This window comes from Cryptotermes secundus, unplaced genomic scaffold (genome assembly GCF_002891405.2).
Source record: "Cryptotermes secundus unplaced genomic scaffold, Csec_1.0 scaffold24, whole genome shotgun sequence".
NCBI classification, from domain to species: domain Eukaryota; kingdom Metazoa; phylum Arthropoda; class Insecta; order Blattodea; family Kalotermitidae; genus Cryptotermes; species Cryptotermes secundus.
This window is the reverse complement of record NW_019718270.1, coordinates 1,350,040-1,377,770: the sequence shown is the minus strand read 5'-3', so window position 1 is coordinate 1,377,770 and position 27,731 is coordinate 1,350,040. Positions and strand designations below refer to the sequence as shown.

General features: G+C 40.5%; 1 protein-coding gene across 1 annotated transcript in view; it reads right to left on the bottom strand.

The window, feature by feature from the left end:
• The window catches only part of LOC111867528 (cell adhesion molecule 3), a gene marked incomplete at its 3' end in the record, with an annotated part of 755,050 nt that overhangs the window by 220,773 nt on the left and 506,546 nt on the right, over positions 1-27,731 (bottom strand). The window lies entirely within an intron of this gene.

Below are 27,731 nucleotides of genomic sequence, written 5' to 3'. Positions count from 1 at the left end.
GTTAATTTTTTACAACTTGTAATCTCCAGGGGAAGACTTCCTTCCAGATTATGGTCTTCTGACTTTTGACACCGTGCAATCTTATCGGTGGACACCGGAGGTTCTGAAGAAATGCTGCCTCCATGTTCAGTTCTGAAGTGTTCCTCTTAACCGTTGTTGTGCATGAAAAGACTACAGCGTGTTAGACCCCAGAAGAAAACATCACTATGGAAACTTCAGATCTTAAGCAGAAGGCTGTCTTAGTTACACGGAACAGAAGCTGACGTCACAGATACGAGCGTTATTTCCGTCTCACACTGTCGACAAGGAAGGTGTTTATGGCTTTAGAGCCCTCTGGTAAATGTTTGCGGGCGCAGAAACAAAACAAAAGTTCTACTAAGAAGATGTGCAAAAGAAACAAGATTCAGTAATGATGTCAACAGTGTACCCTATTAGTTATAACGTAAATTTGTTGTAAATTATTTTATGAAAGCAAATACGCATTCGCGAGAATGGACGCTTATACACTAGTCGCTACACTGATTATACTCGTCAGTACGAGAGAAGTGTAACAACTAATTAAAATAATTTTCTTTTATGTGAAGCAGTGATAGAAATTTTATTGTGTAACATATTCACCGTTGAGCTATTGATAATTGCTGGAATAATGAGCAATCTAGTGTAAACAAATTGATGGAATAGATCAAATTAGATAAATAGCCTTACATGTTTCGACCCATTGTGGTTATTCTCAGAGGTATGACAGGAAAAGAAAATTAGTTTCACACTTATTATGAATTTTAAAATATATATAGAAGTTTGAAGCTATCACATTTCTTAAAAATTTTTACAACATAAGAATATCATTTGGTCTTTGCCGTGCCATGGCTTCTCACCGCGGCGGCCCAGGTTCGATCCCGGGTCTGGTCAAGTGGGATTTGTGGTGGACAAAGTGGCGATGGGGCAGGTTTTCTCCGAGTACTTCGGTTTCCCATGCCCATCTTCATTCCACCAAATTCTCCATCATCATAATCACCCGGGGCAGGCTATAATAAGCCAATCAGTGGCCGCCGTGCCAAGTGGACCCAGTTGGACTCCACCCTGAAGCTTCACTCTTGTGCTCAGAACAGCTCGCCATTGCATCCTACACTAAATTGCTTGAGTTCAATCCGCACCTTAACATTCTATTTCTTTAAAATCCATTCCACATTAGTCTACCGTCTGCGGCTTTGTCTCCAAAGCGATCCATTCCCTTCACATGTCATGTATTTCTCCAGTCTGACACTATCACGTTTCCAGCTTCACGTATTCTGCCCATCTGGAAGAACGGAAGTTCTCAAATATACTGTCACGCATAAGGAGTTGCAGGACTACTAATTATGGACGTCTCTATTACAACTGCAGCTGATTATAACAGCTAACACACTTAACTCCTACTTGATAACGAGTCTCTCACTGTACTTCCTCTGATTCGCGGACTGGTCTCTAGTCTTCTCACTCGGTACGACTCTCCAGGATGACTCCTTTCCTTGTCTGGCAAACTTCTTTCCTTTCATGACTTCAAGAGAACTGTATAGAAAACACCCAATACAACCTTTTGTCTGATAAAATCTGCATATACAATAATTTGCCACGATAATCCAGCCGCTTGCTCACATTGGTTCCTTGTTCTATCTGAAGATGGTGGCGATACGTTCCTCCGAAACATCAGTTCACACGGGATCTACACGGCGCCACATCCCAGAAGACGGAATTCTTCATACTCACCGCGGTGAACACCTGAAAGCTTATAAAAGAGTCGAATGACTCTTTTCCCTTGTTTTTACAGAAGGAAAGCGTACTTTTGTGTACTTCTGACAATGTGAGATGTGTCTGGGACCGTTCGATTTGAAGGACACGGAATTCACGGAAAACAGGTCTGTTAATAGACCTGTAACAGGATTTTAAACTATGGTGCAAGGAAACGACACTCATGAACATTTCTTTGTTACATATGGATCAGTCACGCATTTTGTGATGATTAAATAGAGTCACGGTTGCCTTTCTTTACAATAGGGAAGACAAAGTGTAAATGTTTCCATAAATCCGTAAAAAAGCATAGCAACTGTTTGAACATAATTCAATACTGCGATAATGAAATTGCCCATCTTGAAATCTGCTGAAAGCATAGCAACTGTTTGAACATAATTCAATACTGCGATAATGAAATTGCCCATCTTGAAATCTGCTGACAGCTTAATCTAATCCATACCATCCCATCCTATATCTCTAAGATCCATTTTTATATTCTCCACCCACCTACGCCTTGGTCTTCCCAGTGGTCTCTTTCTTTCTGGCTTTCCTACCAGTAGTCTATATGCATTCCACTTCTCCCCTATTCGTACTACATGCCCTGCCAACCTCATCCTCCTTGACATGATCATTCTAATTATACTTGGAGAAGAGTACAAGTTATGAAGCTATTTATAATGCACGCAGAAGATTAATCTAATATGCACTGGGTTTCAATCATTTATATAAATATTATATCTTTTCTAAAGTGTTCTGACTATGGTGTATAACGCTAGGGGTTACTGAGTCGTTGGTGTTTGTCCAACGTCTGGCGTTCTAAAGAACGCAACGTTTCGAAAACTGGACCCGTTTCCTTCCTCAGGCAAAAAGGTAGCAGACATATTAAGTTGGCTCCGTTAGACAGAGCTAACCTCAAACACTGCGAAACCTACTCGTATGTCAGCACTACACTGTATTCAGTACGTCTTAGCCCGTGAGGGTTATACGTGTAACTTTTCCAATTAAACCAAGTATTTTATTAAAATGCTATAAAAACGGCGAATTGTGCCGAGCATTCCCCTTACCTTTTGTTTTTTGTAAGTGTGTCCATTTTGTGCGTCCTGGTTACGTGCGGTTAGGCCATCTATATGTGTGTGTTTGCATGCACACATACAGTCCACGCACCTATTTTCACGCCTGGCAAAAAGAAGTATTCGGCTCTGTGAAGTAGCAGTGTTCCTACCCACCCACTGGACTTTGGGTGAATAGGATGGTATAGTGCCTTTACATAAGTCGACTCAGCGCTTCCACTTTCTATTGATACTACACGGACCGCACAGAAAAAGTCGTGTCAAAGAATTCTTCTACTGTTGCGTGAATATTCGTTGCCACGGGAACGTATTTACCGAGCCGTTGCGTATCAAGGATAGAGGGATACACAGACACAGAAACATTAAGGTGGTGTCAAAGCATTACTTCTATTTTTTAGAAAATAAGGAAAGCAGGATAAAATATATGCTACTGGGGCGTTGCTACGAGCAAGGGCTTGTGGATATTTTTCAAACACCGAGTAGAGCGTACTAACTGATTTTCCTTTTGTGGTTCGATTCAATAGAACTTAGCTTGAAGGCGTGAAGCCATTACAGAAACGGAAGTGGAAGTAAATACATCAAAGTAAAGAAACAACCAAATCCATGAACATCAGTTCAAGGGAAAAATCTAGGTTGAACTTTCCAATATACTTATTTCAATGCCATTTAATTTTATGAAAGAAAAACCCGGACAAATAGCGGATGCTTCAGCTATCTACAAACAACTGCAAGCGGTGTCGAACAAGACGCCAATTTTTCGTAACGCAACAGATTCTTCGATCTGTTTCCGAAACATCGTGTCATCTATTGCCTAGAAATCCGGACGATGGAAAAAGTCGAAAAACCTAGTAATTCTATGTGTCATCCACTATCGTCGGAGCCCTTTAGAATCTAGATCCTTCGGTGTAAGATATTCAAATATTATTGAGACAGTTACAAACATAGCAGAAGTGACATTCACAACTCGAAGCCAGACATTCAGAAATAAATCTCTGGCCGTATAGCCAGTTGGACTTGAAGCCTCAATTTCATTTCAAAGGAAAACACAGTCTTTCTCTAATCTGTAAAATGAAGGTGCACTCACAATTAAAAAACACGGAAACAAAAGATAAAACACTTACTAGAGACGCGACCTATCGAATTGGCAAGAAACCGCCAGAGCAGTCATCCCGAGCAAACAGACACATTCACGCTCGAACATACACACACACAATTCCTCTAAACAAAAGAGACAGGCTGCGAGTACGTGCCTAAACAGTGTATGAAAGACAAAGATTTTGTACAGTTCTAAAGAACTTCGGTGGAAAGATGCATCCGACTGAACCATTTATTTAATGAAATTCTTTAAAGACGCTTTGAATACATCGGATTATATAGCGTCGAGTCGTATGCATAGTTAATAACTAACTGGAAAAATGTTGAAAGAAGCGGTCATACCAAATTGTAGTATAATCTTGGTATATTTTTGGAATGACAGAGGAAAAGCACGAAAAGCTTAATCACTGCACCAATCCTCCGGGTCGAGATCTGCCCCCAGACCTCCTGAACATGGACCATAAGCGCTAACCTCTTTACCGCAGACATGTGCTGGAGAATTGTTGTTCGGCGGAAGTTCTGAGGCTGTCTCATAGGAAGTCATTACTGATGTATTAACATTAGTTTTTATTTATGGTAGTTGGGTGGGACTAAGTCCCTTGTACTGCGGCCACTTCTGGTCTATTGTACCAGCCCCAGATGATAGGTGAGGGTGAAAAAAAATTAGCTTGATTAGCCTCCTAAATATTCAGGCTGTCCTTGCTAAACCTGAATACGGTGAATTCTTCATGTTACAATACATGAGAGTAGTAAGGTGGACAAAGGTGGACAAAGCATCAAGCTTCTGGCGCCTTTTCTCGCCATGGTCCAGATTCGAGGTGGAGGCCACTATTAGTTCAACTGTGTTCTTGTACGTGAGGGAACACTTACATTTATATTTCAGTTCTTATCATTCGAGAGATACAGAAATCGAACTCCGTGTGCTGCGGCTGTGGAGGCAGGGCGATGAAGTTTAGACCATGCATAAGCGTAATGCGGTTCAGGCTCCTGGTAACCGACTGCACACCCCAATGATACTCATCTCTACATTGTGTACATTATTGGCCCTAACGAGGCCACACAGCATGTACCGGCGCAACTAATGCGAGGAAGGGAGAGGTCAGAAATGCCGTTTCTAGGACGGGTCCCTGTGCGCAGGATGAGGGATCACGAACCTAATGGAGATACTATAGAATTGCGAATAATACGTGTGGATGCCATAATAAAATACGGTCTAAACAAATGAGCAGAATGTCTGTATGGACATAATGGACGAATACGAATTCCAAACTCGTAACAATATGAAGCGAAGGGCATAAGTGGCCAGGGATATCAGACAAGGAGATGAAATAAATGGATATTGTCCGTGTAGTCGAAACAAGGAAAGATCTGAGGATTATCTATGATGTTCCCGTTGCTGTCATCGTCATTTGGATCGACAAGATGATCGTGATGATGAGAAAATGTTCATTACTGTATACACTACTTCCGTCTTTAATGCAACTCTGTTCACAATCTCTCCTTCATTTAAAATAACATTCGGCCACACAGGGCACTACGCTATGTTCGCTACGTACGCTGTGTAGACTCTGCGACGCAGCTAACATAGGGAACACAGCGTACGTAGCGTAGGTGGCCAGTCACGTTGGCAATAAAGGGAGACATTTTTCTGTTCGTATAGCGAACTTAGCGTACGTAGCGCTCTGTGTGGCCGAACCTTTACGTTGTTAAGTTACCTCAGGTTCGTTAGGTGCATGACACGAGTGTTATCGCAGGCCTTCAGTGCGCGCCACTGGACGCGGACGGCAATGGGTAATTGAATATGTGAAGGCACAAACACAAGTCGGAAAGTCTGTGTTCTGAAGCAGGCTGCACTAAAGGTCCGAAGTTATGACACACCACGTTGTTCTAGTTACACAATCAAGTTTTCGCGATGAACGCAGATGAAGTAAATAAATATCGTTATTACTTCGCTTACTTTTAATTACACTGCGACGAATATGATCATTACAAAGTAACGGTTCGGTGACACACGTTCCCACTGCAACGAAAAGCCGGAATATTTTGCGAGAACAATTCAATGCAGCAGGAAATGTTCGGTTCTCAAAGGTATTCTGCTCTGAGTGCATTTCTTGTTTCACTGTAAACAGCCTGCCCAGCCAATCAGGATTGAGAATATTTCCAGTGGCAAGAATAGTACCACTGCTCAGGTTACTATAACCCGCATATGAAGGAAACGAAGTTCACGGATCTGAGTCCGTTTTGAGAAGCCAGCAGTCGCCAGGCTAATTAAGGCTAATTAATTTTATAGAGGAGCCGGATAACTCAGTTGGTATACAGGCTAGACGGCTAGGGAATCCACAATATCTAGACCGGCTGTGGGACCCACCCAGCCTCCTGTCTAATGTGTACCGGGAGCTCTTTCCCCGGCGGTAAAGCGGACGAGGCATGAAGGTAATCACACATCTCCATCTAGCGCCAAGGTAAATAATGACGGAGCAATACTCCATCCTCCATACGTCATCATGACGTGGTGTGTAATGAATTAAGCACGAGGGAAATTTTATATTTTGCATCGCCGTATTTTAAGGAAACAGAAAATGTATTAGTGTTTTCTCATAAAATCCACCGTTGGGCCCTGTGCTTCACCAGATGAAGGTGACAGCATTCCAAACCAAATTATGTAGTGACAGTGAAGCCTACTCCACGCTTGTTATGGTGAGCAGAAATAAATACAGCATCGAAGCGTTGTCGCTCTCAGAAATCGCCACGGGGGGCTGACGAGAGGTGAAAATTCACGTATTCGCCGCATTATTTAGTGCCCTCACGTTGGCAGCCGCTCGGTCTGTAATGGTCTATTCGATAATGCTCTTCGCATGTTCGGACCAGAACCTAAATAAAAGAACACCTTTCTACAGCCTCTGGACACCGAGACACTTCACATGTTATATCGCGTACATTTCTCTTTCACAGATGAGTTCGCCTGTGACGAAGGGAACACTGAAGATCTGTGATTACTAAACCCCATTCCAGGAAAACGCAGTTTTAGTCTCTCTTCGTTAAAATTAAACAAAGTTTGTACTAATGGACTTACAGGATAGAATATACGCCAGAATATAAATCTGCATGGAACGTAGTGGTTAAATAGTGTCACAATTTGAAGGGGTACGTGACTTACAAGACGGGTTTTGGGTTGGATGACTGGGTGTACTGACGCCTTATATACACACACACATGACGCGGGACTACAGGTAATACAGCGCTATCACTGGTCTACATAATTTACAGTTCACCGTTGCATATTCCCTAGGGTTCTCGGCCTTCATTAGCCTTGTCCATGCAACGGATTTACAACAATTTCACTATCTTATTTCTTACTGAAAACCGTCACAACACAACAATTAATAATGCGTGTAAGTAGCTCTATTAGCACGTATTATTGATTGTTGTGTTGTGACGGTTTTCAGTAAGATATAATATATGATACATAACAGGATGCATGCACTGAAAATTATAAAATCTCACTGTCATTTCAAATCACGTATGAAGTTTCCTCTGCACAGCCTAATTCCTTTCTCGCAATTATTCCGCAGCTGCGAATTCCGAAGACTCGACTAAAGCCACATCCCAGCAGGCAGGAGTCCCGAAACTAGACTCTTCACTTCGAATCTACTCTGTACTATCCTAACGAACACTTCTTTATAACCATTTTGCACGGACGTCAGGGAATGTACAGCCTACACTGTTAAGGAGTTGTGTTTACTGATCCGTTTCCTAGCAATAGACGTCCTATTGTTGAGAGAGTTTGCTTGCGCGGGAATGTGTTCAATGAATCGTTGCCTAGCAATGGGTATACATGTCACACTAGTTAGCACTCCTCCTCCATACCGTTGAGGACCCGAGTATCTTGACTGAGGATTATATACTAGTTGAAGTTTTGCACAGTGCCTCCTAAGAGAACTTGCGAAGAAAGTATCTTAAAAATTGACCACGACAGCTGACACCCACCTACTTTACATTCAATTAACAAATGACCACAACGTTGGACGCTACATGTCTTTAGGATTTAAAACACTCATGTGAAGATTTAAGCATCAAAAGGATACCACACATACGATGGGGTACCCAAAAGAAACCGAACTTTTTTTTTGTGGGCAGAGCTTTTGTAGTACCGCGTTTTGCCGCTATGAGCGCATAGAGCTAACATTCCTGAGTCGATAAGCCAACTACCGTTGCTTCAGAAGGTAAGGACTAGTTTCGGCAGAGTTTATAGTGACAACTGTTTTGTGTGATCGTCGTTTTTGCAATGGCCCGAACACATGAAAATGTTGAAAAGAATTCGTGAAATCATCAAGGAAGATCGACGACGGACCATTGAAGTAATTGTGGAGCTGTCGGGAGTGACTTGGAGCTCAGTTCAGCGAATTTTGACAGAAGATTTGGGAATGAAAAGGGTGGCTGCGAAATTCGTGCCACGACTGCTGACTGCTGAACAAAAGCAAGGTCGCGTGGAAGCATGCTGTGCTTTGAAAGAAGAGTCCCGAAATGATCAAAACTTTTTTTCAGCGTTTTGCTGATGTTGCTGAGGTGAAGGAAAAAAACGACGGAGGCGCTGTCAAGCATCTCAAAAGATGAATTTGGACAATGTTTTGAAAAATGGAATAAAAGACTAGACAAGTGTATTAGTGTAAGTGGAGAGTACTTTGAAGGGGATTGAAGGTTTGTGCTTAAAATTTGAATAAATAAGTTTAAAAAAAATAAGTTCGGTTTCTTTTAGGTACCCCCTCATACATATAAATAAATGTATTAATTTTCAGATTTTTAATGCGCTATTCCAGTTTTAAATTCCATACTCTTACTAACTATATATTATTTGTTTTAATGTCATGTTAGGGAGGTTAAAATAATGTCATATCCTGACTATTTTTATTGATAACATTGTCATGCTGTTGCAGTCAGCCCTAAAGAAATTCCACTTAATTTCCCAATTATTCCTAATGGATTTCATTTCGAATGGATATGTATATGTCAAAGTTTTGAGGCCATATTGAACACCAAAGGAATTTTCACTTTTTCAACGCCTACGAAAGTTATTGTACGTCAGCTGGGCAGACGTTCAGAACAGAAAATTGAATCGTGTCCCAAAAGTTTGCAGCGGACTCTTGACAAACTTCGAAAGGTACCTTGCATAGAATAAATTCACAAGAAACTAACCTGCATAAACTTTACCTCGTCCATACTGGTTACGGTAAGGTTATACTTAGCTCTGATATTAGGGAGAGAACACTGTCCGTCAGCTAATTCTGTCGATATGACAGAGATAGGATCTGTAGACGAATCTGTAAAACTTACACCAGCCATAATTTTATTTCATCTGACGCTACAGCCCCAATTTGGGTCTTGGTCAACCTCTATGAAGCTCTCCGTTTCACTAGATTTTAGACATTCAGTAGGTCTGCTTGGGCGGGTGATCAGCTCGTCGCAAAGCCTCTGCCTGTACAAAAACACAGAAAAACGCACATATACATCCATGCCCTGAGTGAAATTCGAACCCACGATCCCGGTTTCTGAGTGTGCGAAGACAATGCATGCCTTAGACCGCTCCGCTCCGCCCAGCCATCATCAGTACATCGTAATGTGAAAAGCACTGCTTATACAAAAATCACTGAATATTTTATCCCATTCAGCAAAGCAGCTGACTTGCATTCGGAGGCAACCGGTTCGTATCCCCGCTCGGAAGCTCTCTATCCCGAGATTATTGTTTCTCCTTACATTTCAGGCGAATTTCGAAATTGTGACATGATTGCTTCCGGTTCATCAGCCATAAGAAACAGAAACTAACGCAGCGACACAACATCCTTAAGTAACTTCCGGATTAACCGACTTACGTGGAAATACACTCATGCTTTATACTTCTAATTTCAGTCAGAAGTATAGGCAAAATTATACTAATAAGAATCTGCGACGTTTTCTTATTTATTAATAAAAACTGAAAATTTTGTATGAATATTTTGGCACAGGAGCACAGATTTCAGATGAATACGTGTATATTTACGTCTGAAATGATACTTCAATCTCCAACCATGAAGACACAAAATTCAATAATTGGTGCTGTTATTTGAATTTCAGGAGCAAGTAGTCGCATTTGTCCTAAATACGTTAAGAGGGTCAGTATTATTGCAGGCACTAATTGCCGACTTTCGAGAAACTCGGCATAAACAGCATCGCAATGGAGACCGTACCCATCTGGCGTCTACTGTAGCAACATGGTGGCTATGCGAATTCACGAGGTGGAAGCAACATGGCACCCATCAATACAGTATATTCTACAAGTCTAACGATGTGACAGACAATCTGAAAATCCGCTAGTAAGGGTACTGCTTAAGACGCACGGTTTAACGTATTCTCTAAATTCCTTCCGTCCATCCGTTCTAAGGCGGCGGCTCCAGAAAAATAACCATGAACTTTAGCAATTGTGAACCAAGTAACAACGGTCCTCTCGTCCTGTGCTGACTGTGGATTCTTCGAGTAAGAATCCGTGACACTCTTTGGGAAATCATACCGAATCCAAAAAGAGAGAAGGGACCCGGGCCTTAACGTCTGGCAGGAATTTTAAGATTATATCTGACAAAATAAAATTAAAAATGGAAAAGCTGAAACCAAAAATTACAAAGAAAGCTAAGTCAGTCCTAGCTGTTCAGCCATCCAGCGATGAAAACGTCTCGGTGCGCAGCATTGAGAGCGAGCGTGAGGTCACCCNGAAACGTCGGTTAACACCACATATACACGGTGCCAAATCCCAGAAGTCTGCTTTCTTCATAGTCACCGCCGTGAAAGCCTCAAATCTTACATAGTTTCATTAAGTTTACAAAGGTATTCAGGGTAAAAAACAATTTTTTTTCTTGGCACTACAGCCCCAGTGGGCCTAGGCCTACCTTCATGAACTCCGAAAAAACAATTTACCTGTAGAAAATATCTGTGACGTATGACAAAAATTATTTAATTCGAATAGCCCCTTTAGTGATCAGAATATCTCGGAATTTCTTTTTTCAGTTTTATGATATGTGGCATTCTAAATGATTTGCTTTTTTAGAGACGCTGTTTTCGTTCAAGTCAGATAGTGTTATCGTTTCTATTCCCGCTTAACCGTGCAGTTGATTACTTATAATTAGTTTCCTGAATGCCATTTATTTTCATCATTTCCTCGCACTCAACATCCGAACTGTACCAATCACATGCGACCTACCATATTCAATATTATGTTACTATGATTAAAACCATTCTTTTCGTAAAGGGCGCTGGTATCATGTCAACTGTTTGCAGTGAACACACTTTATCTTCGGTATGTTGACTTTGTGGCTCCGCTGTTGGTGACCTCCTGAACATACAACACACGAGTACAACATATGCCTGCTATTAATACAGAGTACACACTATATTAGCATACACTAAAATTTATATTAACAATTTCATTATGTAAACTGTCATTAAAATAAAATCAAACCAAAAAAAGGAGTGATGACCTCTTGGTTCCTGTTACTAGCCACAATGGAAATTGTTTATCTCAGCAGCTGCTGAAAGATATGTCTTTCTTGTAGCAGGATGGTGTAGCGGCAACGCTCACTCTTGCATTCGGGAGGTGGTCGGATCGACTCTTGTTCGGAACAGTGGCTACAGGGATTATTTCTTTCTTACTCTCAATCCCTCCGGAAAAATTCCGACAAATGCTTTCACTAGATCAATTCTACTTTCTTGCAAATAACTTCTAATGCATTATTCACCATTTGACGCTATCTGATACGGCTACAGATAGCGTCGTGAGATAAATAAAAATATGCCTATTCTACAGTCGGTTGAGGCACTATGCTACAAGCAGGAAGGTCCCGAGTTCTAGTCCTGAGGAGGTGGATTTTTTTTTTCAATTTACTTAATTCTTCTAGCCACACTATGGTCCTGGGGTCGACTCATGCTCTTAACAAAAATGAGTACAAGAAATCTTTCTGGGGGTAAAAGAGAGGCCGGCGATTAAGCCTGAAAAATTTACCATCTGTGAGCCGATTGTCTAGAGAAAGCATGGGAGCCTCGACTTCTCACCCGTATGGACCTTCACGGCATTTTACAGGGATAGCTTACCCATTCTTATTGTAATTGCGAAATAAGATTTATGTAAGATGTCCGTTAAATTCCTGTCCAGCTCCACAAATTTATTGTTTTCCTCGTAATTTGTATAGCTAACAGAATTCCATTCTTTATCTTTCGCAGGGCAGTCGAAACAAGATGATATTATTAATGCATAATTCCTGCATTGATGTGTACCACAACTAACAAGTTATACTTCATGAAGAATACATTTCCGTGAAAATGCCTGCAGTTGAATTCATTGTCACTTTACATTCAACAAACATGAATTCTTGGATGAAATACTACACGATCTACAAAATGAAAGTCTGCAATAAACAGCTCGGGACCCACTGAAGCATGTGAACTGTCATTTCCGTTTCATTTTTATACGAATGCATAATTTCCTCCCGTCAGAGAGAATGCAGAAGAGAATTATATTTCTCCATGCATTCAGCTTGGCTATCTGTGTAAAAGTATATCAAACTCATTCCAAGGTCCCGATCTGAGTTCCTGTCTGCCATAGAACAGCTGTGCTTGATGGTACCGGAAATATGTTTAGATTTTCTGGTTCTACAATTCCCTGAAAATCTAGCTATCTCTAAAATGTCATAGTGGTGGCCTAGTACTCCAGGGTGCTGTGCATGTAATGTCGAACTGTTCGCGTCACGGAATGTTTTCAGCAGCCGAACACATTTCGACACAGAGCTTAGAGAGCGTCAGGTATTATTTATTGTATTATTAAGCCAAAGATTAGTATAATTATTTACTATTATTCCTGTGGTCACTACCATTATATTCTTCACTGTTATTACAACATAAGCCTTATCATAATATTCAATATTATGCAACAGAGCTGAAAACCTTACAACCACTCAATGTACATGGTACAAACTATGGGGTAGAGAAGATTATTTATAAAAGTTCTATAAACACAACATTTTCGATAAGTACGTTCTTTTCAAGGTTTGTTATGTTGCGACATTTTAGTACCACCCCACATGCTATGAAGAGAAATGCCAAAATTTCTGCAATTTTCAGCTTTTAAATTCTAAACTTTTATCTCTTTTTAATTTCTATGACAATGCTGCAGACTGCTTGTACCGGTTCTCACCGTCTCTTCGCTTGCGGATTTCTTATTTTTCCTTCTACCCTGAAGATGGAGGCGATACGTTCCTCCGAAACGGTGGTTAACACCACATCTCAGAAGACTTCTTTCTTCAGTGTCATTCTTCAAGTTCCTACTCACAATGTTAGGGACTGCTTACCGTTTGGTGCTTGTCCCTCTAATAAACACTGTCCTTCTGCTCGGTGCGCCTGTACTGCCAAAGCGGTGGGTTAAGTTCTCCACATATTTGCAATCATATTTTATAATATTCTACATAAAACTGTTAATAATATTTAAGGATATGTGTTATGTAGCTCTCCGTGTGTTTCTCTTTATACGTTTTTTTTTGTATTAATGAGTTTTCATTCTGCAGTGTTTGCCTGTAGTTTGTCTCTCAGCTGTTTCCAAGTGCTTCAGTAGATAGATTTACTTATCATTACTTTCGCATTACGCATTATAATATATGTCTAATGTAACACTGTAAATATATATATTTTGCTTTCTTATCCCTAAATTATTACCGGATTTATTATTATTATTATTGTAATTGGTCTCTGTGCTGTTATGTTTGCACGTAAATAAACACGAATTAAATTGAATTATTATTAAGGGGCACACGATATCGTAGTTTGTTGAGGCACCATACTACAAGCCGGAAGGTCTATTCCCGATAAGGTCACTGGATTTTTCAATTTACATAATCCTTCCATAATCTAACAGGAATGAGTACCGAGAATCTTCCTGTGGCAATTGGGGGGCCGGTCCATAAGGCTTACAATCTCACCGCCATCTACGTACCGACTGTCTGGAAAAAGGGGGGGACATCGACGTCTCATAACCCTATGGGCCTCCACGGCCTGTTGCAGGGATAGCCATATTATTAGTATCATCACCTCCTAAATTACAACTTTGATTTTTGTAATTATTACTACGACCATTATTCAGATGTTATAAATTGCCTTGTTTTGTATTTTGTGTATATTTGTTTCTTTCTTTCACTCACTTTGTAATTGGCCCCGTCGCTGTTGAGCTAGCAGGCAAATTATTATTATTATTATTATTGTTGTTATTATTATTATTATTATCATCATTAGTAGTAGTAGTAGTAGTAGTAGTAGTAGTAGCAGTAGTAGTACATTACCTCGAGAAATATGTAAAATTAAAGATATTTATTAAGAATCCATGATGGAGAGAAAGACAGAATATCCCCTCCAATAATCCGTATTATTATCTGTACTGATTGCTGGAGGACAAATTTTTATCACAGAAATTTCTTATTTTCTATAAACATAAAGCACTCATTTCAAACATTTATCTACCTACCAACCTACGTATCTATCTATCTATGCCTTTTCAGTATCTTAATCTATACGCAGGCAGTAGGACTCCTAGGACGGGGGATCAGCCTGTCGCAAGACCTCTACCTACACAGGACAGCACAAACACAATAAATGCACACATACATCCATACCTCGAGTGGGATTCGAAACCACAGTCCTACTGTTCGAGCGGACTAGGAGAGTTCATGCATCAGACAGCGCGGCCACTGTAATCGGCCGATTATAAAACATCAGATTTTTTAATTATGAGATAATTAATTGGCTGAATAATGCTGCGCCAGCAGTTCTGGTACGTAGCTTGGAGAGACAGACATCAGCATGAGGCCAGGAGAAAGGCAGCGGGCGAAATCTTGAATGTTAATTATTCTAATTTAATACATTCATCTACCCAGAACGTTCATTAGGAGGTACAAATTGAACTCACTCTACATCTCAAAAAGGGATATCAGTGTGTAATCAATTCCGCTTTTTAAGAAATCATATCCCAAACAAAGATGCAATATGAATCATGGTGTTCCGTGACGTTTATATGACGTCAAACATTCTACCATGCACTGACGGACATACAGCTCAATGCCAATTGATGGCAATGGTGCATACGCACAGCCAGCTCAGCAAATCGATATTTTCTGTATTTCAGTTAAACCGTGGTGTATCCATCCCCATCCATCTGTATTCTGCTGATTTCCATTGCAGCTGCAATGTATAACCTTCGTTCTGTCCCCCTGCCTGTCACCAGAAGAATCTGCTTCAATTCTCTCCGATTTGCCCATGAAGTAGAGCGATCACTGTACAGTATCGATAATGCATTTCTATTTGAAATGAACATGAGAGGAAATTGTAATATAGTATAAAAATATAACGAAGCATAATTTATGATATTTGACCATTTCAATTATGATTCTGTAATTTGTTTTTGTTTTATTTTTATTTGACGCTACAATTTTATATAAAGCTAAAATATGACAAATAATTTACACACAAATACGTATCAACTAGTAATAAATAAAGGGGTTATTGCCATATATTCTGTATATGACAATATTTACTTATGCGACCGAAGCGAAACAAATTTGTTCGACTCCTGAATTGTGTAACAACGACATATAAGCTATTCGCAGCAACTCGTAGCTATAAAATAAGTTTTATTCTCATTAAAGACTATAAGGAACATCTTTAGAGTTCTGCTAGAATCTGTAATCAGAAGCTAAATGCAAACATTATTAATATATTTTCACGCGTAAGGGGGTTAACGTGAGGAATAATAATGAGTTCTAGGTGGCATAACTGGATGTACTGGACGTCCCTATTACAGTTACAGATGATTATAAGAGCCCACACATTGAACTCCTTCTTAACGACGTCTGTCTGACGAAGCTGTCACTGATCTCGGGCTGGTCTCTGCTACTCTACTCCGTGAATTCACGAATCGTGTAACCGCGGGCGGCCCGCATAGAAGACGCCACTCCGAACTGCTAATTACCATTTGTTGTTCTAATCGGTTGCAACGGGAATCTTGTGTTCAGTAACTTGTTACCTGGAAAGACTTGTTCGTTGCTCTCTGTTGTAGCGGAAACGTGATTTTTGGGCCGTTGCTCACCAACGGACGTCTGGCTCTATTCTCACTATTCCGACTTTCAGCCGTCACGTCAAAATATGCTACAGTCTTCCGCTCTTAGTTGGCTCTTGTATTAAGGAACATAAAGTCTTAATATAAATTAATTTTGAGTTTCAAAGCAAAGTACCAATGCATAACCTCGCTAATGTGAATTTCTTTAAATAGAAGTAGTATGCTTTAAACACGTGCTTACAATAAGTAGTGAGAACTACTAATTCTCATGAAATTAATAAGTCGGAAAAATCTCATTAATGCGTAAGCATAAATATCACGTTAATGGGAACAGTAACTGAAACTGAAATAATTAGAGATCAACGCAACAATACAAGTAACACACACACACACANAAATAAAGAAGTGATATATCCTTACATATATACTGTGTACTCGTATGTCGGAAAACTGTTCCTGTAACGAATGCCAAGCTATGAAACCTTGCAGCGGGGGTGAATCTAAGGAAGTAGCACTTCTTTATTTGAGCTCTAATGAGGGGCAATCTTAACGCTTGGCTAATTTTTCCCAGGGAGGAAGGTACGTAAGGTAAAGTTGTCCCTGTGCTTAACTAATTAAGCACAACGCCATGAAGGCGTATGGAGGAGTGGATGTATAGGCCCACATTTTCTTGATGTCGGCATTAGTTGGAGGTGAATGGTCAGCTTCACACTCCGGCCACTTTACCTCCGGGAAAGAGCTCTGGGCACCCATTGTGTGGGAGGTTGTGTGGACACCAGAGCCGGTGTGGATGTTTGGGGAACAGAAAATTCTTGACCGGGTACATAAATAGAGAAGGCGGTTTCAACTTGGCGGCAAAGAGATAAAGCTTCGCCCCAGTTCCAGGAACCCAACACCAGTCGTCCACTCAGTTGAAATTTCTTACTGCGTTAGCTTGTCTTATTGTGTGTACAGAAGGGTAACGTGTGGCTTAGATAATTCAAACGTATTTTACACCTCGTTAGTCTCATAAAAGTCGAAATCTAGTACCTCGATAATTAAAAAATGCAGTAAAAATATGTCCATAATTCTAATTTTAGAGTATTTCTTTGGTATTCTTAAATTTTATATTTCCTAACAGACATATACCAAAGAGAAGTTCAAAGAACGCACACAGTTAATCCAACATCAGTTTCAGAAGAATGGCGACATTGCTGCATATAACCTTTAACTACGGTGTGCGTAACATTTATTTTGTGGTGATATATCAGAAACAACAGAAAAAAAGACACCTCCGTGGCTCGAGTCCACAAGAGAACTATACCGAGCGAGCGACCGCCGCTTGTCGGTGAAGTTAGTGCCAACTTTAGCTGATAAGAGGGTGTCGCGTGGTCAGTGCAACGGAAGCCCACGGCCGTTAATTTCTGTTTTCTAGACCGGAGCCATTATTTCCTTGAAGTAGTTCCTTAATTATCATCACGAGGCTGAGTAAACCCCGTTCCAGACCCACCACTCTCACAAATTCTGGTAGCGCCGAGAATCGAACCCGGAACTCTGGATCTATAGGCAGGAACGCTGACCACTACGCTAGAGACGGTCACGGTGATATATCAGAGAAATAGAATTTATGTATACTTTTTTTAATTTTCGTGAAAGAATGTGAAGATATTTTTAAGTGACACACTGTACTTATAACCCGTGTTCCACACACAAGAGCAGTGGCTGTATCCAGCCGGGGATTCGGGCGTTATGTTAGCTGGAAAGTGTGTGTGTCAGGAAGGGGAAACTGATGACCACAAGCCCCGGCGCCTCCTTCATTCCAGGCAACCGACACTTGTCATACGACCAGGCTGGGTATTGCAGGAGACACACAATGACCTGTCGGGAAGACTAGGTTGCAGTAGCCCAACCACATTTCCCTTTACAAGTTTCAATTTAATCCACGTTTATTTACCACAGAGAAAAACAATCATCTACAGTTGATCTTTATTTTTAAGTACTATGATGATATATTGTGCAGGTTTCCTTCAAAGCTAAATAGCATGTTCCTCGGTTGCAAATGAAATCTGTGGATGTACCTAATTCCGAAATTTAGAACTTTCCTCCTTATGTTACATTTTCGATTCGCGGGGAAGTCGTAGTTCTGCTTTGAACGTCTTTATTCTGATGAGCCAGTAATGTGATTGGCTATTGGCTCGACAAGCGGGATTCAATCTGCAGAGGGGACAATTTCTCTTCTTCGTTACTGTAACCTGACCGGCTCTTCAATCAACAAATCATTCCATTCAGTGAGTGCTGGATATTTTATTCGTGGGAACAAAGCAGCCGGAGCTTGGCGCTGGAAACTAACCTCTCATTCTAGCATGGAGATTTATATCTGAGCGCAGTTCCATCCCCATCATATATATATATATATATATATACACTGTGACGCATATGACTATTGATAGTCAACGGCTCGGGAAACATATTCCAGAAATTAGGCTATCAACAGTAGAAGGACATCCGTTGCCGGGTAACGTGTCGCTGGAGTTTTGGAGGTGGTGATCTCTATTAGTTCCTTTCCGAAAAGGGGAACACGTGAGAACGCGCAGTCAGTTCAGTTCAGAAGCTGTAAGAGAACTGAGACAGGAGAATGAATACGGAGAAAGTCCACGGCAGTAGATTTGTTGTGTTGTTGTAATTAACTGTCAATAAGAGAGACTATATAAAAAGGTGTCAATAAATCCAATCATCCAATCCAGAACCCGTTGTTATTAGTCACGGAACCCAGGACAGATCTATATATATTCCATTGATGCTTTTCACAGTCACAAATATAACTGTATTTTGTAGCTTCTAGAACCTTAAACGCCATGTAGAGAACATGTGGTTTGTGGCTGAGCGCTTCTGTGGGGTCATAAAACTGGAAGGAAAATGTCTGGCTGCGCTTAACTGGGGAGACCAGCAGAAATCTGTACTCAGAAGCTTACTATTTTATGTTGTGATGGATAAGAAATACGACGCGTTTTCTTAGAAAGGGGGAGACGGTTCTGGAATCCAAGTCCTTTTCCATGTGTACGTTAATGCAGTCAGCATTCATGACTGACAAAAAATATGTACTTCTCTGTCAAATTTTCACGGCCTTGAATTTCACGTGTTGGTCAGGCGCTGCTGGAAGAGTGAGTCCTGAGAAATTTTGAACCTCTAACAGAGACTTTCTGTTGGACATCAAACAAAATCTGAAACTTCTGGCCCTACTTTTAGAGTGTACGTTTCATGTAATAAAATGGCCGATTGCTTCTGTTACATCTCAGTTATTGCAGACTGAAATTGTTAACTAAAATTTCTTCGAAACTTAATATGTTCAAACGTATCGGAATATTACCCCATGTAAGTATCTGTGTGTTGGTAATGTTGGGAATAGAACCCTTACATATCAAGAACTCACTCCAACTTCTCTGGGTGAAGAAGTTCTGCGGAAATTTCACCTGCAGGGCAAGTGGAACATAAAGAGAGACTGCAAGTTTTGGAAAGTTCTGTGCTTCTAAGAACTTGCATCTACATTTCCAGGTAGAAGACTCGAGAAAGCATCTACATTTCCAGGTAGAAGACTCGAGAAAGAACATAATAAGGGCAAAGCGCAGAAACTTCTCTTTCAATGAATGACATTCCTCCACGTACACTTGTAAGTTTTGTACTGCAAAGCATCCCCCTCTTCTCATCGTGGGTCTGCTATGAATATTTTAGAGTGCCCATTCATCCATCCTCCATAATATGAAGGCAGAATGCTGGGTTTATAGTGCAACATATGGTCCAAGGCAGGGTAAAAGTTCCTGTTATCTGTTTGTCAAAATATATTACACCCAGCTGCGTCCGTGGAACGTCTCTCGCTTGGGATCTCCAATATTCCCAGCATGAAATGTTATTAGGGTTGCACCGCCGCCTTGTGCATTACGAAGAACCTGAGTGCGATATGCCTTCATGCACCTTGCAAGACTATACACCAGTCTGCATGTGAAATATTAGGAGAAACAAATGCAAAATGCAATAGTAGGACAATGAAACTTAAGGTAAAGGTAAAAGACGCTAGATACCAAAACAGATGGTGTTTAAATATTTAAGTACTTACCTACGTACAGCTGTGTACACGAGGATAATGCAATATCATGTTCCTAGACTTTGTCAAATTATATGCACGAAGTAATCGAGACAGTTTTGAACCTTAAAATGTAAGAAATCCATACTTTCTTCTGATTAATACGAGTATAAAACGTGATCTCTTATCTTAATGGAATAGCAGTGATTGGGGGATCCGAGAACAACAGATAAAAACAAGAAAACTGAGAAAATTGTGAGGGTTTAGAATTTGGAAATATATATTATTCGGCTTAAAATATTAGGTTAATCAGACCTAGGATGATTAGCTATGAGCGGAGCATATAGCATGCATGGGATAATAAAACATTTGGACATTTTAGTAGGAAAATATTAAGAGGACAGATTTCTTCGCGGAAACTAGGGACAAATGCACCATATGTCAGCATTACAGAAATAAGATGTCAGGTCTCAGTAAAAGTAAGAAGGTAATTATTTTCTTCTGAATAAGGATTAGGCGGTATAATTTTAGTGTAATATTTACGGGAAATACGTTCCTAAAATCATAATGTATTGCAATTATTATATAGGATGGACAAATATAGTTAAAATGGTTACTTTATTTAAAATTACTCACAACATATATGTAATATAGAAGGAGTGATTTTAAGTAATGCAGGAACGGCCTTGCTTGGGCCACTTTCCGAGTAACTGCCAACTTATTTCTTGAACAGAGCATCAAACGTATGTTGCCTTGCATGAAACTTCTCACGAAGAATTTCTCTGTAACGGTATACCGCATCAAAAAAACTTCCCTTCACTTCAGCGCTGCTTTCAAATTAGGGCCATTTTCAGTTAAGATATCCATGGCGCCACTGATCTTAATAATATCTGTCCCAGTATGACGAGTTTTATAGTGAATCAACATTTTACGTGGCATGGCTGTATTTCTGTTTGTTTATTCACGGGGGGGGGGGCATGAGGCCCGACGTCGCAAATCCTATGTGCTATAGTGCATCCCTTTAAGTTCTGCTTTCGGCAGAAGTTTTCATAATTCAAACTCATTAAATTCCGTTAAGTTGAAAGTAACTCCACAAATAAACAAGGTTCTTATCGAAGTTTCCCGCACAATTCAGCAAGCCCGCATCTCTCACATCTGCCACTGAGTTTCGTGTTAAGAGGAAGAATGAAGCATCTGTTAGTAGAAACGGAAACTCTTCTCACAGGAAGTGCAAAAATGGACTTTCCACGACAAATTAATTTGAGGGGGAATCTGTATCATCAAAGCAAATCACATTTCGCCATTTCCGCCTGTATTTTATATTTTCTTATCCTTTAGTGAGTCAAGCAGTTCGATGTCAAGGGACTTTCATACGTTCACTCGTAGGTCTGTGAATTTCGTGAAACCCTTATCTACCCAGTCAGTGGCCTTATTGCAATCACTGGGCTTGAAGATTTCAGTAGTCGAGTTCTGAGCTGCGGTTCTGAAACAAGGATACATGGACCCTCGACGGTACTTGCGAAGCGTCATAAGTTGTTGACACGGTAAATACATTTGTAACATCTAAAAATCTTAAATTTGGCTAGACAAATTACTGCAGAATTTCTTTTCTGTAAACGGAAAATGTATAAGTTGTTTGAAATGAAAACAATTTCTGTATCTTGTCGTCTCCATATTACAGGATAGCAGTTAGTTTGAAATAAATACTAAGTCATTAATAAAAAGGGATACATGAAATCTCGTTTTGATATTAAGGTGTGTGCTGACTGAAAGGGGTTCAGCAAAGCTACTGTAGGGTACGTTTCCAAACAGCGTAGTTGTTCAGGCTTATACTGCAGCAGCTAGTAACATTTTCATGAAATACGCCTGATTCCTGAACGTAATACTTTCATCGTGGAGTGAGATGGATGGTAACAGGATCCTCTGGTAGGGATAAGTTGAATCTCTTTCGGCGATGTTTAACACAGGAACTCTCGACCTCCCCTCTCCATGTAGAAATTTGCCAGGGACAGTCCCGGGAGTTCCTTTAAAATGTTTTTTTTTCACACGTTTACGAAAACAAAGACTCGGCTAAAGGGGATGTATAATGGTTCTGATCCAATGCGCATTTAAAGTGAAAATATGACAAACAGGATTCATTTGCCCGTTATTTCATATGAGGTGGGGTCATTCATGGTCGAGTACGCAAATAGTTATAGAAAAACAATAATAAATCAGAGAAGCAGTCAAGTAAATTATATTACAAATACATAAAGTACTTCGAACATGAAATCCATACAATTGAAATTCAAGTGAAAAAGCTATTCTTGTCATTAAGCATCAAGCCAGGAATTAAAACGTTAACAGTTCTCCATGTCAGCGTACAGAGACGAAAGTACTGAGAAGGGAACTACGAGACCATGCCACGAAACCTCGCCCCCACAGTCTGCAGACTGCCACCTTTATAAATGACACAAGAGCGGTAGATTTAAGTTACAAATCTAAACGACTCCGGAAGGAAAGGCTAAATCGAAGCTGCTCTCTACATAATAACTAACGACACGCTGACAAACGTATTTATCATATATGGGTGAGTGGATGTTAATATCGATGTGCACGTGTTTGTATGTTTCTAGTTATTTCTAATTCGGCTGTTTGTCTCTACAATAACAAGTCCTTCTGTCACTGGCGAAGCTTTAACCCCTGTTCTTCCGGTGGTTGCTAGGTCACCACGCAGCACAATACTTAAAGCGTTCCATGGCAAGTACTGCCACTCGCTAAGCAACCGTGATGCGTAAGGCGATCTGCTTGTACATGAAGGACTTGTCTATAAGCGTCTCGAAGGTAAATAACAGAAATGAAGTAAGGTATAGCAGCCTTTCTTTCCTAGAACTCAAATTTAATCACGAGAAAAAGTAATTCCGCTGTTGAATCTTGCAGAGCGTAAACAATCATTTGTAAGTTTAGAAGGTAAAACAGTCCATTACATCTTACCTTGTTTATGAAGTTTATTTATAACGCACGTTACTTACTTACTTACTTACATATGGAGCTGAGCCCTTCTTGAGGAGAAGCCAAATCTGCAGCTACTCAAGAATTTCCCAGCATTTTATGGAACCCTAATGTTCACTACCGTGTTCACAAGACCATTGTTAATCAAATGGTCGCCAAAAACAAGTTTCTTAGCAACGAATGGAACTGAGAATAACAGAAGAACCATTTGAGATCATGATCTATATTCGATTCTCCTGGAAGTTACTTCAATCCAGAAGATTTCAGTCTTAAGGAATTCTTCATTCTTCACTCGCCACAGTGGAAGGGAAAATATTCGTAGGCCAGTAAGGGACAAAGCGAGCTTTACACAGCCATTGATTGAGAGCTGTTATAATTGGTTGTACTTGCAATCGAAATGCCAATAAATCCAATCATCCAATCCAGAACCCGTTACCATTCGTCACCCCGAACACAATACTAAGCAATTAAGCTTATACATATAAGAACTTCACTTCTAGTTTAAAGTCTAATTTACAATACTGAATATATGTAATTTATTTACGTGAAGTTCTGAAATAGATCATAATGAGTTGTCTTAAGTTACAGTTAGAAGTTTAGTTGAGTCTCCGAAGGCACCCCAGCAAGAAGCCTGTTCACATATTGATATTACATACATGAGTCATGCAGATATGAAGGCAGTCTTTTGTAGAGTTTGATGGACGTCTCGCTAGAATCTGAATCCAGATTAGGGTTTCTGGTTGGCTAATTGCTAATTGCATGCGGCATTCAGACAGGGAGAATAATTTGAATTTAATTGGCTGGTGGAAAGAGGAGTTTGGTGTCAAGACTTAATGCACTGCGGCATATGGAAATACTGGAAAACGGAGAGGTGTCTCGCTTGGACACGTGCACGTAGGAACTGATGTCCCATTAGATTTGTCACAAGCTGGAAATTACGCTCCGTTTATTGGAAGACTGGATCGCTTCTAGTGTCAGTGAGCTCCGGCTCTTGACCACAAAGCAAGCGGACACTGCCATTCTGTTTCAAGAGGAGCGCTCTGAAAACACTTGGCTGCCGATCAAGTCCTCTCCCTTTAAAACATTAAGTACCTCAAAAAAATAGTCTGCTTTCCCCCCCGAATTTTGAAATCTATGAATCCGAAGATTTTTTTAATTTGCATAATGGGGGGTGGAGTCCAGTTCGGTCCACTAAGTACGTCGGCCACTGATTGGCCTATTGTACCTGCCCCGGGTGATTATTATGATTGAGAATTTGGTGGAATGAAGATTGGCAGGGGAAACCGAAGTATTCGGAGAAAACTGACCCAGCGCAACTTTTTCCACCACAAATCCCATTTGACCAGACCCGGGATCGAAACCGGGACGCCGCGGTAAGAAGCCAGCGACTAATCGCTTGAGCTATGGCGCGGAAGTTGATGAAGACTTTGAGTGCAATAGTCATTCCTAGACCACGAAGTCGTGGGAAGGGTTTGTAGGAAAACTTCAAGGAGTTTCAATAGACGGATTCAAGATCGGCCCCTTGCTCTCCGCACTTACGTGGCGTTAGAATGGGCGAGACCAGAAGTCACTTTCAGCGTGACAATGAAGTTCATACGAATGCTCCTGACAGAAGTCGAACCACGGCTATGCAATCTGAGGTTTACTAATTCGCCAAATGATTATCGGGGCTCCTAAACTTCTGATAAGGATCCGGAATATGTTTAGATGTTTCCTGTCTGCATTGCTTAATGCCAAAGGCTTGAGAGAGAAGGAAGGCAATTCGTTTGGAACAACCTGAGAGGATTCAGTTTTCGTCTCACGGCAGAACTCAAGTTCCAACTCCTCCTTCCCCATAACAAAATTTATTCTCCCTCTGTTTCGAACCCTTCCCAGTCTTCCCTGGTTGGTGTCCCATTACGAGGAGAAAAAGAGTTCTAAGGGAATACCGGCAAAATTGCTTCATGCAATGTGTAGGGTTCCTGCGTGCATATTGTTATGTTCTATGCTTCTGGTCTGTGCAGAAATGAAAGACTGGGAAGGCGAATCTGTCTGGATCTATCGGAGTCTACACTTTGTACTCGTACTTTGCTTTGGGGCTAGTGAGAGTGACAGTTGGTAAGCAAGTATAGCGAACCGGAGTTTCCACATACACCCGACAAAACCTGCGAGGTGATAACGGTACGTACAGAGCTCTCTTGCTCAGAAGAGGACTGTACAGAGCGTGCTGTCTGAGGCGGTAACAATTCTGAATTTTAGCAGAAAAGTTCCTGGTTCGATTCCTAGCTAAAACACCGACTATCATGACTGATGTTCTTCGTGGCTTTCCTCAGTCCACTGGGGCAATTGCCGCGATAGTACCTTCAAACGGGCGACGGTAGGTTTCTTGCACACAGTTTCTATTTCAGCATCATCATAAATAATCCTCACATTCGGCGATATGCTGCGCTGTTGAAAAACCATAAATAAATGAATAAATGTAGCACACTTTTGCCTCTAAAATATCTCGCGTTCGACACTCCATCGAAGCGGGAACCGGAATGACTGTAATCCTATTAAATTAATTAACACAACAATCAATACACGTGATCGGTAACTGGTCGGAACGTGTATTCAGAAAATATAGTAGCCATAAATTAAGTATCTCCATTTGCCCTGCATGCTCAGAGCCGCAGTTGTTGTCAAGCAGGAGGCCTACGTCACTCTTGGCTGAGGGCCAACATTTGGAGCAAGTGACTTCTGATAGCGTAGATTGGCTATGTCTTTAGATGCAACGTGTACAACTCAGCCTACAAGAATCATACGCTTCAATCTGCAATTCGGTCATGAATTTGCTTATAACTTCTCAGTCAAAAACAGATGGCAGGATTAAATCTGACAATTTCGGGACTGGTTACTTACTGATTCGCGCCGTGCGGCGCGAACTGAATAGCCTAGAAAAATAAAATTCATATCCCAAATTTGAAAAACTGGAACTTTATATGACTGTAGGTTAGGAAGCACGATTTGTCAGACGTTGCTAGACCGCAGAGAAAGCCACTCCACGATATTCGCATCTACTGATTTGATGTGTAGACCTCTTCATCGGTTCTCTTATATTCTATAAATATAACATTCAAATTTAGTTCGATGGGCAAGTAAGCACAATTTGAATTTCATCAACATCAACACGACGAATTTTAGTTACAAATTAGTGAAGTGTTAACCTCAATAATTATAACCATGTGATCATATCGAATGCACATTCGATGAATTCTAACAGCCCTAATAGAGACAACTGTCTTCTGGGATTTGGCGCCATATAGTCTGGTAGGGACCAATGTTTCAGAGGGATCCACGGCCAAAAACTTCATGGTAATATCGTGAAATCAGCAACATTCATGGTCACCTCTGTGATAACCCCCTATATTACGGATTCTACGGGAAATTCAGTGGATAAATAAACCTGCTGGATTAAGACATTTTGCCTAATCATTCATTTATCTACAAACTTGACCACTGTCTCATGTATCGACAAATGATATGTCCCCGTAATTCCACTGAGATAGAACTCCTCAACTTCTGCCGCTCCCAAGTCCCGGACGAGACAACAGCCCAATATTCAGTTTGCCGTCATTACACACAGAGCTTCTTGAATCTAGAGAAAGAAAGAATTGCTCTTTCAAATGTGATACAAGCGAAAAAGTTATAAATCAAATAAACAGCCAGTTTTTGATTTTGAAGGTTAGAAAACGGGGATTCAAATATGGAAACTCTATTAACGAGTTTTGTCTAATATCTGTCCGTACACCAGCCCCAGCTCAATTGTGAACATAGTTATTTGATACAATAATTGATGACTTTTGCTGAAAATCGGTATAAACAGCATGCCGCCGGAGGCCACTCCAAACTGGTAATCTACTTCTGTCAACAATAGCACTAAGAGAGTGACCACGGATAATTTTAAGATTGTAACAATTGTAACATCCTGAAGGGCTTTTGTGCTGATATCTGTGAGAAATGTAAAACTTAAATAATGCAAAGATTTAGAAGAAATGCCAATAACTAATACGCCGGTAGCCTGAATCATGTTATTCTGGTCTCATGATAAGCTATTAATCGTTGTTAAATTAAATTTATTGTGATGGTATTTTATGACGTTATATACTGACAATATTACTGCTATTAGGACGCCCGAAGTCCATTCCTACTGGTGAGTTGGAAAAAGCAAGTGTTTCTGATGTACGTCATGTACAGTATACACGTATTGCTGCACTGCAGTCTGTTCCTTGTATCTCTATCTGTAGAGTTGCGTACGAGTATTAGCATAACTGCAGCAATACGGAACGTTGCTTATATCTGCGTGTAACCTGAAGTAGGCAATTCAGAAGGCAAACAGAAAACTTTAAGGAGAAGATGTAATTCAAAACGGTGCGTGACTGATCATTGCAAAACTAAAGATTTGGAAGGTTCATTTGAGAGACATTTAAATTATCGCCTAAGTAAGAATATACGACTGATTAATAACGAAAAAAAGGCTATCCCTGTAACAGGCCGTGAAGGCCCATAGGGTTGTGAGACAGTGAGGGTCCCACATTTTCTTCAAATCTGCTCAAAGATGGCGGTAAGGTTGTCAGCCTTACTCCCCAGGACAATTATTTAATTAATTCCTGGT